The sequence below is a fragment of the Amphiura filiformis genome, chromosome 18 (assembly GCF_039555335.1).
Source record: "Amphiura filiformis chromosome 18, Afil_fr2py, whole genome shotgun sequence".
NCBI lineage: Eukaryota > Metazoa > Echinodermata > Ophiuroidea > Amphilepidida > Amphiuridae > Amphiura > Amphiura filiformis.
In genome coordinates this window covers 49,548,611-49,559,673 of record NC_092645.1, presented here as the reverse complement: position 1 = coordinate 49,559,673, position 11,063 = coordinate 49,548,611, and positions in this window count along the sequence as shown.

Genomic DNA, 11,063 nt, shown 5'->3' with positions numbered 1-11,063 from the left:
GTAGCTTCAGGACTACACCAGGTGTAGCCGCGAAGGTAATCTGCCGCGATGGTAAACTGTGAATGAGAATCTGGATGTGTATGAAGCAGAGGAACAGAGGTTGCTGGAACTCCATGTTTTCCTCCATTAGGATCCTCAGGTTGCCAATCTGATTTCTCGTACCTCTTCCTTTCCTGAAACCTGCCTGTTCTGGTGGTAACTCTCTTTCTAGATGGTTCCGATTTCGTTCAGCAATGATAGGAAGGAATATCTTGCTGGTATGGGAGATAAGAGATATTGTAAGATTGTTGGCACAGTCTCTGGTGTCACCTTTCAATCTTCTGGCCATTCCTTGCTTTTCAAGATCTTATTACATAGTCTATGGATGATGGTAACCCTTCCACATCAATCTGTTTGAGCAATTCTGCCTGTATATTATCAGTCCCAGGTGATTTGCCATTCCCGAGTTTTTTTGATGGCTTCTTCAACCTCTCTCAACAAAATGTCTGGATTATCGTAAGTCTCCTGTCTGTTTCTTCAGGTGGAATACTTTCTTCCTGTGAAGCATATAGCTTCTCACAATACTGTTTCCATGTTGTTTTAATCTCTTCAGAAAGAACCATTTTGGGTATCATTTTCTAGAACCCTAGCTGTCCTGTGTGTAGAACCCTAGAACCCTTTTTGCTATAGAGTACATGACCACACTTGATAATAGCCCGCGTACGATCAAAGCTTCGCGAGATTAAAATCGCGTACCCCATTCTCCTTCCGAGGCTTCTCTAAATGAATGTTCAAAATAATATGCAACAAAACTAATAATAACATTACCTGTTTTGGGTGGTTGAGCAAGTCATCCGCATCAATTATAATGGGGTTATCTTCATACTGCTGCTTCACATGTTGCAGGACATCATAAGACTCTTTGAAAGCATACCCAGATGGCATCGTTGACTCTGGCAAATTATCCAATCTAAATTCTTCCACTGGTATCTTGAGCGTCATAGATACCAGATTCTTCCAACTTTGGAGAACTTTATATGGATGTCTTATGAGAAACGTATGACGAAATCCATCTGGTATAGCATCGAATCTGGTCGTTGCACCATAACTGATAGCCTTACAAAATACCAATCTTTTACCAGCGTAATCTTGTTCTAATCCACTCTTGACCCAACTGTACTTAGTTTTATAGGCATCATATCCATTCGGCAAGTCTAGATGCGTGGACGTGATGCGAGATTCCAGATCCGTGCGTTGCTCACCAGCCCATCCATCGCTTCCTGGCAGCGGGAAGCGACTATCTGTTCCCCACCACATAGCACATAGGTATGGCTCGTGCCATATTATGGATTCTGAGACGTTGTTCATAGACATCTCGAAGGCTGTGGAAGTGGCTCTAGGTACGGACCACAGGATCACCCGAGTTTGCTCTGAGTTGTCATTTGTTGTCATGGTTGCAGAGTTTTGATCACAATTCTTACAGAAATCAGTTTTAGAAGACTTAGACTGTACTGAGATACATGTTTTGATATGCGGTGGTACAGTTTATATCTACACCTTTCGGTAAACATGCAATGATTTCAGTATAGCGGAATAGACCCATAGCCTACAATGTTGACCTTAACCTGGGTTCAAAAGTACACGGTTGGTCAATATACTCCGGTGATATTAGGCCTGATCTTAAATGTACTATGGTTCAAGCGAACAGCCGACGCAACACAGAATGTTTACAGAAAACATAGTTAAATGTCTGGTTTATATAAATGGATAAAAACTAAATTTTAGGCATTCAGAAACATATGTGACGTGTCATGTCAAAAGGAGACACTTTTGGGCAGGATCGTAAATGGAGAAATAGCCAAAAATCTACCCGGGGTGATTTTTTCACAATTTGGGTTTCTTGCGAATTTGTGATGTTATTAATGTTAAATATGGCATCTTGTTTTTTGGAGACATTTTTCAAGGTAATTCCTACTCTCAACATTGTCAATAATATTTTTAAAGGCCGATATCTCAATTTCCCATTTTATAATACCATAATTTACGAACTCAATATCTTCGCTTAGGAATTTCATTGGGGGGAAAACGGAACTAACTGACTGACTGACTGACTGACTGACTGACTGACTGACTAACTAACTTGGCGACATTATTTCTTTGATCGTTTCATCGTCGTTTTGTACAAGCACACTGAATTCAAAATAAGGAGAAAGCAATCACTCGGCGTCGTTAGGGCACACATTAAAAAAAAAAAAAGGACATACATGTATATAGTACGCGTTTTTTAACCGTTTCTGTGCCTTAATTTACAATTGATATATAAAAAGGTTTGTTTTTCGATGGATCATATTTTTTGTCATTGTTTAGAATTACGACAGTTATTCATAATACACTAAAATATTTACTCCAATACTGAAAAAAAAAAAAAATTAAAATTTATTAAGTAGCATATAAATAAAGTATAAGTCGATATAATTTATATTAAAGGCCCTTTCAGTGATTTCACAGGAACATTAAAAAAATGGAAATTTGTCAGAGTTGCTTAGAAATAAAGAATTAGTCTACAGAATTTCATTAAACCACTTTTCCCTGAATACATCGACAAATTAGTCAAAAACAGAAGTTTTAGAAAGGTTTTCTACTTCAACTCAGATCGACTCGAGAAAATCGAGATTTTCGTACAGTGCGCCACCAATCGACTGGAAAACTTCCTAGTCCAGTGTTTCTAACACGGGGAAGTAGGGTCTAAATTGATTTAAAACAGACGTTTAATTTTTGTAATAGAAAACAAAATAAGCAATTAAAGGTCAGTTAGGTCACCGAGGCAAACTAACGGTCAATTCAAATATGAAAAACAGTTAAAATTGTGTATTTTGTTTAAAATAGTAGCTACTGATGTAATAAGTAGTAGAAACAATACGCAACGCGTGTTGGTACGTGGAGATTGAGCTTCTTTCGATCTCGAGTCGGACTTTTTGTACTGTCAGTATCAGAAGTCCAGAATCATGCAAATGCTTTATTTTGTCTAAAATACACGGCTTTCGACCGAACCACTAGCAGGCTATGTTAGCACATCTATGCCAATTACAAAGGTACCAAAATCTGAATTTTGATGATTTTTACGATCGTCCGGATGAGCAAATCACTGAATGGGCCTTTAAACTTTTTAAATAAATCGTCAAAATAGTTTTAAGAAGTTCGAATCGGAAATGTAATTCTTTTTAAAGTGCAGTGTGCCACCAATCGACAAGGAAAACCTTTTTACAGAGTATTGATGGCAAGCCGCACATTATGGGGATGGATAAATGGCGAGTTATGGGACGGTAAGTTATGGGCGGGTTAGGGACGCACCATTAGATTCTCAGGGGGGGGGGCATGGGAGTTTGGGTCAGGCAGAATTTTTTTTTTTCGCCGCCGAAGGCGGCAGAATTTTTTTTTTTTTTTTTCGCCTCCAAGAGCACCAAATTTTTTTTTTTCGCCGCCTTTGGCGGCGAAGCTATTTTTTTTCAATTTTAATGTACATTTTTATACAAAGTTGGGTGGGGGAAGTTTTTTTTTTACTCATCAGTGAGGCAAAATTTTTTTTTTCTTACTAGTGGGCAAAGTTTTTTTTTTTTCTCACTAGTGGGCAAAGTTTTTTTTTTTAAAAAACTCCCATGCCCCCCCCCCCCTGGAAATCTAATGGTACGCCCCTTACTGTTAGACCATTGGGCGAGTTACTGTTAGACCAATGGGCGAGTTACTGTTAGACCATTGGGCGAGTTACTGTTAGACCAATGGGCGAGTTACTGTTAGACCATTGGGCGAGTTACTGTTAGACCAATGGGCGAGTTACTGTTAGACCAATGGGCGAGTTGCTGTTAGACCAGTGGGCGAGTTACTGTTAGACCAATGGGCGAGTTACTGTTAGACCAATGGGCGAGTTACTGTTAGACCAATGGGCGAGTTACTGTTAGACCAATGGGCGAGTTACTGTTAGACCAATGGGCGAGTTACTGTTAGACCATTGGGCGAGTTACTGTTAGACCAATTGGCGAGTTACAGTTAGACCAATGGGCGAGTTACTGTTAGACCAATGGGCGAGTTACTGTTAGACCAATGGGCGAGTTACTGTTAGACCATTGGGCGAGTTACTGTTAGACCAATTGGCGAGTTACGGTTAGACCATTGGGTGGATATATGTTAAGATGGTGTGTTGGTTTAGTGCAGGAATAGGGTGGAAAGCAGTTATACTGTAGCTTGGGGTGGGGAGGGGAGGTGGGTTAAGGTAATTTTGGGATCATTCAGGGTCAGCTGCGGTCAAATCACTATAGATTGTTGCAGGTTTATGAAATTTGGTGGGAAAGAACACTGACGCAAGACAAAAATGTCAAGGTCATTTTGGGACCATCCAAGGTCAAATCACCAATGCCATAGATTGTTGTATGTTCATGAAATTGGGTGGGAATGATTACAGAACGAAGACAAGAAATGGCAAGGTTATTTTGGGGCCATTCTTAGTCATCTGGGTTCAAACTGCCATAGATTGTTGCATGGCCATGACATTTGGTAATTCGGTTCGTCAATTATATCAGCAGTTGCCATAGAGGGCATGATGAGTTGGTCAAAGATGTTGTTGAGTTTGTGTAAGTGTGGGAAGTAAAGGTTGGAAATTTGGATCTTGGCCCCGTCCCTTTAAAGCCATAATGTGTGATTTGCATAAAGAATAGATTCCTATTTTTAAAAATGTTAGTTTTCACTGATCACATTATCCCCTTTTAATTTCGTGCCAAACAAATGCGGCAAAACAAAGAAAATTGCTATTTCCAGCGCCCACAATGCATGTGTTAGCTCGTCGACCGTCTTATTATCATGAATATTGGCGTAGCTTCACACACAGACGTAAGACTAAAAAGCGATATGCACACAGTTTATACGTCAATAATTCATTAATGCATGCGATGTGTTTAGCCACCACTCGAGATCAGTGAACAAAAACTTAAATTTTACTGTAATTAAATCTCTTCCAGCTTAGTCTAAATTTCACGTGCCGTACACCATTGGGTATTACAATCATGCAAAAAGTAGAAATTCAACAAAAATTGAGGCCAACGCTGTGGAGCAAATCACACATTATGGCTTTAAGTGTGTCGCACCAATGACCAATGTTCCCACTCATGAAGTATTATTGTATTGAAGCTACAATTTTTATGTTTATATATTTAAATCAGCAAATTTAATTTAATACAAGTTAAATTTGTAAATTTAAATTACAAATTAAATTCACCAAATGGTCTAAACATAACTCGCCAAATTGTCCAACTGAACACGCGAATTGGTCTAACAGTAACTCGCCCGATGGTCTAATAGTAACTCGCCCATTGGTCTAAAAGTAACTCGCCAAATGATCTAACAGTAACTCGCCCATTGGTCTAACAGTAACTCACCCAATGGTCTAACAGTAACTCGCCCAATGGTCGAACAGTAACTCGCCCATTGGTCTAACAGTACATTAACTCACCCAATGTTCTAACAGTAACTCGCCCAATGGTCTAACAGTAACTCGCCCAATGGTCTAACAGTAACTCACCCTTAGCTCACTGCCACATAACTCGCCAACTAACAATTCCCCACATTATGAACCAGTATCATAGACTTTCAGAAAGCCTTTGACAGTGTAGAAAAGTATAATTCCCTTTGGAACTCATAAAACATAATCATGGCTTGAAGGTTCCCAGTCATTGTATGCTAAGTCTCTTCAGTCTTGTTTGTTACTTATATGTAATCGTACACCACGAATGAGCCATAAATTCGGCCCCTGGTTTGTTGAACTTTGCTCCTTCAACAAAATGGTACCTTTTTTCGGTTCTATCTCTTTTTCCACATTGCTGGTAAATATCAAGCAGTCATAAATTGGCGGTCATGATTGTCCTCTCATTGTTAATAGAGGTTGTCCACTTTACTCATGCGTGACTTCTAACAAAAGGCGCTGATTCCCGTAGTATTCCTCATTCAAACCATAATGCACGACCTCGGAGTTACCTGCATGACTTTCAGACTTACCCTCGTTTCATCTTTTCTGTTTCGGGAGCTCTATTGTTCAGAAACGAAAACGCAAGGGATTTATGTGAATTGATCTGCTCCTTGAATTCATTGAATTCCTAAACAATGTATAGCAGTCGTTGATAGGATATGCAGCTTATAGAATACGGATAACCTCTATTAGGTAGAAGCTTATTGTCCTCTTTAACAATAGGATTATTGATTGGTTTAACAGGCGTTTGACTAGCGCTATCAACATGATCAAAATGAGATACAAGTCGCACCAACCTGAGGTACATATGAATACAACCTTCATGCACATTTTATACTGTAACTCAGAATATAATTTTGGACATTTACGGCCCATTCGTCGTGTACGGTCACATAGCCATTTACCATGTTGCCATGTTATGCGGTTGGAATGCCGCAGGAATGTCATGCCATCGATTGAGAACAGCGCGCACGTACTGGAGACCTGGACTTTGCTGAGGACCTGTGTCTCAAAAAACATTGTAGGCTAAAGCAGATGGGCTATAGCGGATGCTGCGAAGGAAATTGGCCTCGTAATCAAAAACAAGATGACGTGTACCGTGTCTTAATGTCCAGTCAGATCAGATGGCCAGTTAAAGCCATATTATAACATTTGCTGAGGAAGACGCCCTCACTGAATTTTTAAAATTCCTTTTTTACACGATTAAATTGTACTTTATTAAACCAATATACCCTGCAAAAATCAAGACTCTAAGTGCTGTAGTTTTGTCAAAATCCGTGATTTTGAATAAAGCGCCGGAACCGGCGTCTTATTATTACGATGGAATTATTAGTCGAACGCATACACGATGTTCATAACACACAGTACGTCACGGCGTGCAGGACTTTGATATACACAACAAAGGGTCGTACCACAACATGACCGAAGGAGTGGTACGTATTGGCGACATGTGCGCTGCACAGTGTCTTCGACCCTATATCTTCATGGCAGGAATCGCCATGGTAGGTTAAATCCACAGCCACGATTAGCCATTTGGTTCAAACCTTTAAAGCTCTTTTAAACTAATAATTAGTCGAGGGACATAACTAAGGCTACTCACAATAGCCGGGTAATCGATCTTGGTTGTGCGTGATTAAGCTTGTATACCCCATTGAGGTCAATGGTCATCGACTTTTATACTGCCTACAGTGAGTGCAGCTGTACTACACGCTGCACGCTGTAGTCCATAACAGGACCAACGCAATATATAATGGTCAAATTTTGAGTTCAAAGCGCACGGCCAATTTTCAAAGCGCATTCTAGCGACTATCATATCTGTTCAACACGTATTTCCAAGTTTATGAGACCAAATCTGGTTTCTTGAGAAAAAAATCATGACGGGAGATATTCATCATTTTCTAACCCGGTATCAGAAGATTTTCGTCTGATATCAAAATTGTGCATAGCAATTCACGTGTATCGATCCCGTGTATTCATTTTAGTGTCCCTTCTGCACCAAATAATTATTAGCCAGGCGGTGTCGGTGTTACGCTGGTAGTAAATTCCAATTTTCTTTGCTTTGCCGTAGTTGTTCGGCTCAAAAATAAAAGGGATATATCTGACAGTAAAAGCTAACATTTTATGGCAAAGAAATGCTAATCTATTTTGTTTGAAAATGTTATAATATTGCTTTAAGTTGAGGACCAAGCTGTCGAAAAAAGTTGCGAGCTTCACATGCCTTTAGCATGTTTAGAGCACGCATCGGTACCAGTTTTGGGTCGATCCTTCATGTAATTATTTCGTGTAATCTAATCCTAACTCTAACCCTAATCCTAATCATAACCCTAATCCTAATCCTAACCCTAATCCTAACCCTAAACTAACCCTAACTCTAACCCTAACCCTAACCCTAATTTCGTGTAAAATTACATGAAGGAATAGGCCTAACCCAGTTTTGGCCAATGAAAGTCAATTCCTTGTTTCCCGTTACACAATTTTTCATGACTGTGTAGGTGACCATTTCATTTTTCATTATTCATTATTTTATACCATTTTCATTATTGCATCTGTTACAGGTGTAAACCAATACCCATGTATACATGTGATAGGGCCTAAATCACAGTTTGTAGTTTACAGATGTAGTTTACAACCACATGAAGGTGATTGTACAACTATTATCAAAAGTTTCACAATATTTTTACGGGATGAGAAAAGAACAGATTAAAAAATGCGGGACAGAGAATTGAGTAGGTATTCATAATTAATTCATTATTAACCATATATCATGCTCCTACTGCAAAGAAAATCCCTGAAAGTCAACAGAAAGAGATGTAAGATATATTTAAAATCACTAATTATTTATTGGTATGTTAAAGTTTGTCAGAAATCAACATTTTATTCAAAATAATGAAATATTTGGCCAGCAATTGGTTTTGAGCGGAGTAGGGTAACGGGAAACAAGGAATCGACTTTCATTAGCCTAAATTTAACTGCGTTTCCGGGAACCGTGTTCAGGGTTATTAAAAAAAAAAAAATAAGGATAATAATAATAAGATTTTATCTCAATAACTTTTGATGATAATCTTCTTCTGAAATGTAATTCATTAAATTTGGTCAATGCTTTTCCTTTCCTCAAGGCGAATGCAAAAGAATTATTCAATACTTGAATTGTTTGTGAATTTGTTGTTAGACGTGCACACTACGGTAAATCGCCGTGTATGATCAAAATGTACATTGAAGATCTTTATGATCCCTCCACATGTTTTATTGTCAAACCTTTTTATACAGATATTTTATCTTACATTAAAACATAGGTATATACCTATGATTAAAAATAACACGCACGTGTGGCAATATAAATGTGCGTCACAAGTTTTTACCATGACATTAAATTTCTGCAATTTTATGTAGTGTGAACAGATAAAAATCATGACTCAAAATAAATAACCCATAAAACCTCACGGTGCGTATTCTAAAATTTGCATATTGAAACGGTTCTAGAATATATATTCGTGCTGATTAACATTCATCCTATATAGTTTAATATAAGTTAACCATGGACGTCCATGGTTACCACTCAGTTTCCTTATGGCGGTAGTCTCTTTTCACTCTTTAGGCTACTTAGCGAGTAGAAACAGTGTTTTCCAATCGAAACTATTTTGTGGACTTCAGGGCCGGGCTGACTTCAAAACGCCCTAATTGCACATCAGCATGATCAGATGGCGACAACGCATACGAGAATTCAGTGCAACAACCCCCCGGGACTATCATGGGACAATAATGTGACGTAAGGGGCGCACCATTAGATTTCCAGGGGGGGCATGGGAGGTTTTTGAAAAAAAAAAAAAATTCGCCCACTACGAAAAAAAAAAAAAAAAAAAACTTTGCCCACTAAACGAAAAAAAAAATTTTGCCTCACTGGTAAGTAAAAAAAAAATTACCCCAACCAAATTTTGTATAAAAATTTACATTAAAATTGAAAAAAAAATTTTTTGGTGCTCTCGGAGGCGGAAAAAAATTCTGCCTGACCCAAACTCCCATGCCCCCCCCCCCCCCTGAGAATCTAATGGTGCGTCCCTTATGTAAATGTGACGGACCATCGAAACCGTATGGAACAATCCAAGCAGGCTGCAGAGCTCAGGAGAACTTGTGACCAGGATCGATGCTGAAATGGACTCGACTATGAACATGATCTGAGTAAAATATCCCCGGAAATCGTCCTGCACCACCAACCAGACTGAGCAGGTAATTTATTGATAGAAGTGCCCGGGGGGGGGGGTGCCATAAACTAGCATTTTCAGGATTTTAGTGTATCAATGACTCCTTTTTCTAGACCAGTTTTGGAATATGGATGGGTTCTTTTTTCAAAATGTCCTCAAATTTTTCGGTAAAATAGGCCAAGTTTGCCTCAATCTAGCCAAAATTTTTGATATTTCGCCAAATTTTGATGGAAAATTGGTAAAAACTATGACAAATTTGGTTTAATTTAGTCGAATGAAATTTTGACTTTTGTTATAGGCCTACGTTTGGTCCTCATAATGGGATATTCCAGCTAATAGATGCACACTCCCTATAGAGGAGTTCGAATGTCCAGTCGTGACTGTTGGAAATCCAGACTTTTAAAGTGTCCAAAGGCAAAAAAATCCGGCAGAAAAAAAGCTCAAAACCAGAAATCCTCAATTTGAGAGCTCATTTTAGACATTTCCGTGACTTTTCCTTCATTTAATTGGATTTCCAAGCCTTTTCAAGTGACATTTGCCAGCTGGAATTCAAGTCGTTTTCCGAAAGCAGACTTGGAAATCCATGAGACATTTCTATGATGATTGAAAAGTTACTCCTCTGTAGGGGGTGTGTACTTATTTTCTGGAACTATTATAGCCCAATGAAGTCATTGAAGTGATGAAGTGTTTCTTTTAGAATTGATGATATCAAGGTGAGCTGGATGAAAGGCAGGGATCGATATAATGGGATAGGCATCGTAGTATTACGTAACACACCGAAAGATGTAGTTTAACTCTAGACAATAGGCGCCATATTGCAGGAGGGTTAGAGTTCATAGAGGAAACGTTAAAGGTTAGTAGATTAGGTCACCCAGGCACATCACTAATGTGTTTCACGAGTTGTAATACCGACAGGTAAAAACATTGATTTTGTAAAATTCTTTTAAAATTACTAAATAAGGTTAGTACTTCAAACCATTCTTTGATGAATCTAAGCAATATGACGGTAATTTTTGAAACATCTAAGAATCAATCTTAAACATCTTCATGATATTCATTTTTTTGCGCATGGTCAAAGCATGCTCTTGCGCTATCCACAGACTATCCGGTGGAAACTTCAAAGCAACGATCATGCGTTAATATTTACAAAATGGCGAATGATGTAGTTTAAGTCGAACAATAGCGTGACCGGCGTGACGTAGTTTTTGGCATTGTTCCTATATGCACTTTCACCCTCCTGATATAATGTGAAAGGCCTATGGATCGATTCACAACATCAAACGATAAAGCATTTTCTATCGTGTCCTTCACATCACGGACCGGGATCACGGATGACTGAACACACTAAATAATGGAGGTCATCATGGTACAGA